This window comes from Pipra filicauda, unplaced genomic scaffold (assembly GCF_003945595.2).
Source record: "Pipra filicauda isolate LSUMZ 115617 unplaced genomic scaffold, ASM394559v2 scaffold17_size4572894_pilon, whole genome shotgun sequence".
Lineage (NCBI taxonomy): Eukaryota > Metazoa > Chordata > Aves > Passeriformes > Pipridae > Pipra > Pipra filicauda.
Genome location: NW_024104287.1, coordinates 221,010 through 225,394, shown reverse-complemented (window position 1 = coordinate 225,394; position 4,385 = coordinate 221,010). Strand labels below are relative to the sequence as shown.

The 4,385-nt window shown below is 40.1% G+C and overlaps 1 long non-coding RNA gene across 1 annotated transcript; it reads right to left on the bottom strand.

Annotated features, from left to right (window-relative positions):
- Positions 1 to 225: 225 nt before the first annotated feature.
- On the bottom strand, positions 226 to 4,037 carry LOC113996023. Its single transcript, XR_003543606.2, has 4 exons — positions 3,878 to 4,037; positions 869 to 1,028; positions 580 to 723; positions 226 to 403 (listed from the first exon to the last, which is right to left on the bottom strand). It is a non-coding gene; the product is annotated as an uncharacterized LOC113996023 (long non-coding RNA).
- Between the last annotated feature and the right edge of the window lie 348 nt (positions 4,038 to 4,385).

The following is a 4,385-nucleotide window of genomic DNA, read 5'->3' as shown; positions in this document are numbered from 1 at the left end:
GGGAGCAATGTGCTTTGCCTGGACAGATAACTTTCTGATGAGCAACAGTGTGTTGACGCTCAGAAGCATGAGCAGTTTGGTTCAGATAAGGACATAAAACTCCAGACTTGTAAACACACTGTATTCCAAGCTCCTCGCGCTATTTCAGATATGTGCTGTCCGTCCAGACTCTGCACGAGAAAAGCTCCCTGATGTTGTAGCAGAGATGCAGTAGAAGATATGGAAACAAGCAACGAAAATACATGGGAATGACAATAGCTGCGCTCACAAATTCTGTACTTCTATTTAACGAGGAGAGCAAGGCCTATTGTGCAAGGCTTGAGTTGTTTTGACCCCCGGATTCGCTAACAGCATTTGAGACCACATCACGTCTTGCAAGGCTGGGTGCTATGCCGACAGAAAGCTGAAACAGAAACAAAGAGTTTTAAGCGCTAGCAAGGAATTCATTGGAAAGGCACGCACTAATCTTTGAGTACTCATTTACAGCCTAAATCTGTGTCAACAAAATAATTTCATACTGACAATATGAAGTCAGTCAAATGACTTGGCTTTGTCTGTGACTAATCTAGGAGAAATTACAGAATTATCCAAGTTCTGGCATCCAGTTTTCCGCATGCAGAAACCCTGTCCACCTCTTCTATCTTTAGAGTTTGTCCCCCGGAGTTCAGGTCAACCATCCATATCAGATTTGCACTAGAAACTTGCTGAACTGACTCAGGTTTCCTGCCAGGAATATAAATACATTATCACGAGTGTCTTGGAAGGGTATTGATACTTCTAGCTTATGCTTACAAACAGGGATTCGATTATATATTCCACTGGATGTCAATTCATGCCGCTGCTACGGTCTTTAAAGGGGCAACCGTACCAGCGTTCCCTGACGTGCCGCTGAAGTCGGGGCTGCCATTCTCCCAGATGCCACCAGATGGCAGCGCTTGCTGTGAACGAGCACCGGTGCCCGCGGGGCGGTGAAAGACCCTCCCGGCCTTAAAGAGTGGCTTCCTCTTGTTTCGGCTGACGATTTGGACCTGCTCGGGTGATCAAGATGAGATCTGATAATACACGGAATAAGAATAGTGCCCTTTTTATGTGTTAAAAGCAGGCAGCATCCCTCTGCGGAGTGGAAAAATTGAAGAGCTACATTCTTGTCAAATGAAGTCAATGAGAGCCATTGGTAATGTCAGGATCCTGGCTGTTTCCCAGGTGCAGGAAAAAGGTTTGGGGAGAACCAGGGAAGATGTCTGGCATGCTTATTCATGGAGCAGGCCTGGAGGCAGGCCAAAGCAAGGTAACATCTCTCTGGCGACCAGTGACAGGACCTGAGGGAAATTTTGTCAGAAGAGGTTCGGGTTAGAGATTAGAAGAAGGTTCTTCACCCAGAGGGTAGTTGGGCACTGGAACAGGGTCTCCAGAGAAGTGGTCACAGCACCAAGCCTGACAGCTTTCAAGAAGCATTGGGAAAATGCTCTTCGGCACATGGTGTGACTCTTGGGGATGGTTCTGTGCAGGGCTAAGATTTGGATTCAATGACTGTTGTGGGTCCCTTCCAACAGAGGTTATTCTTGATTCTATGAAAGCAGACACTATTGGAGAAATTAGAGACCAATTCATCATTAGACTGAGGTGTTTGCTTTCTTTGAATGATGTAAAATTGTAAATTTAGTGTTCAAATAAGTATTTATGGGGAACAAATGTAGAAGTGTAATTACTTTTAGGCTGTTCACTTGAAAGGTGTTATGTCTGTACACTCCACAACGAGTGTATGTGTCTGGCTTTGCATGGCTTTGCTCCCTCAAGTCAGTTTGGGAACATATACATAGTATTTCAACATATGATATGGAGTTAGGTGAAGTTTAGACTTTCACATTTCCTTTATGATTGAAAAATTATTTGCATACACTGTTCAAAAATTTTTAGTCTTGTTTCAGCAAAATCCTTGTTCTTACAATCTTTTTATCAAAAAAATGTAACTTATGACGACTGGTACTTCTAATCAAGAAGTACCAGAACTTAACCTGGAGGTGGTTAACTTACTATTTGTTTTAGAAAAATACATTATTATCTATTTTTCATTGGGATGTAGCAAAAATCTGTTTCTATTGAGAAGAAATAGATTTTGCCTTTGAATTACAGTAACCTGTGGGCACTCATTTTCCCCAAAGGTTTACATCCCTTGTTTTAACCCTTCATCCATTCCCTACTTTTTGGGAGGCATATTCCGTGCAAAGCTGGATGCAAAACTGTTCAGCTTCATTGCAAACAAACCTTGGGGCTATAAAAAAACCCCAACCCAACAAATAAACAATAACAACAAAACAAAACAACAAAAAACAAACAAAAAACCAACAAAAAAATCCCTGAACAAAAACCAATGTCTTTTTGGCTAATATTATTACTGATGTGATATAGATTAAAAAATTAATATATAACCCAGTGGTTATGAAAACAGACTGGCCATTTGTCGAAGAGTCAGTTTTATTCAGTTCCTTTCCTATAAGTACCTAAGGTGGTATAAAATATTATGTGTTGTTTCATGTTTCAATTCTTCAAAGCTGATCATGTAGGAATGGTATAGGATGGCAACCACAGCTTCGAGCAGAAGCTGCAGCCACGTGGGAGCATTATCAAGCAGGAATTTTACACAGGCGATCTCCTCACACCCACTGTCCTTCAGAACAAACATCCACGGGGCCAAGTGTTCAAAACCAGCTCAAAATTCCTATTCAGTGATTTATAGGTCTGGCTTAAGGGCATATTGAGTATTTGTCTTACAGTCTTTCTGAAAGCAAAATAGACATAATTTCAAAACCCAAAGATGCTTCCCAAATATGTTATCAAATCAATTGTAATTAGATATAAAATCTTATACAGAGAACATCCTTAGATATGCTTTGAGTTTTCTAATATGAACAAACACAATATTTTTTTCAAGCTGCTTAATCCACTTAATGAAAAGTAATGAGTAAAAGGGAGAGCTGACTATTCTGATACATTTTTTTGTCATTGATTATGACAGATTAAAACTGGGAATTACTGGCTGTCCCTGAATATCACCCCCTCAGGAGCCATTTATTTGCACTGGTCTTTGAGCTCTTAGTAACCAAGATACACTTCTTTCAAACATACACTTCTAAATTAGTTACAATTTGCACTTGGAAGAGGGATATTTGTGACTGACCTTTTTTGTTTTCTTATTTCTTTTGCTAATTTGTGAGGCTTTGATCGAAGGCTTACATATTTTGGGGTTATTTTGCTTTAGCAATGGTAATTAACATGTGTATATGATTAATGCAGTGGTCAGTCCACAGGAGGGTGTTAAGTAGAATATTTAGTGTCTTTTCACAGAGACTAGGTAACCTGCAGAGAAAAGCACCATTAGAAAAAGAATTAGAAACAATATTCCTCCTGCTGGAAACTTCTAAAGGATATCTTCTGCAGGCGCTCTGGACACTGGAAAGTGGCTTTTTGTGCAACTGTGAAGGCAGTTATTAGGTTCGGTCCCTGTTGATGCATGTTGCTACTGACTAGCTTTGTCATCCTGAGCTGAAGCTGCTGATCCAAGTTTACGTTTTTTTATGCTCTTTGGTTGCTACTGCACAGAGCTTTGAAGTATCACAAGTTGAAATACCACAAAGCTATTCTATGCCAGTCTAGATTACTTATGGGAAAGAGATCAAATAAAACCAATATAGATACTGCAGTTAGCAACACTGACATCATCACCAGTCCCCTTTCAATTCCTCTGACAGCTTTGAATCTCCTTTACTTGATCATTTGGAAATGGTATTAAATGCTGATGAGGCAAGACATAATTCAAGTCACCAAAGCCCTGTCAGTCATTCTTAGGGAATCAAACCTTTCTTTAGGGTATAGTTACCTGACATTAACTGCTCATGATATGGTGCCTGATCACAGCCAGGAACCTGTATCAATACTGCTGCATTCCTGCTCTGTGGAGTTGGGCAAACTGCAACATCTTTCATTTCCCTCCCATAACTGGGTCATGAACTGAATTTTTAGAGCTGTAGGAGACTGTATGTCTGAACAGAATCTTAATGTTGGTGTGTTCTTCTTCAAAGTGAAGGGTGTCATGGCTTTAAGATTCCAAATTTAAATCTTGTGGAAGCTGAGGTCATAGAGGTTCGGTGATTTGGATACTCTTTCAGATTCTCCCTTGCAGTTCATTTTTAGTCAAAGCTGCATTTCTTGCCCAGGAAAGAAATAGCTAATGATTACAGAAAGTCTAAGAAAAAACATTATGGAAGGAGACAAATGCATTTCATGTCCCCTTATCCATAGTAAGGGTGCAGATATCTGTTAGTGCATATTGTTTGCTAAATCCATTTCCATCTGCACAAATTTGGTAGTGTTAGTGTGTAGCAACT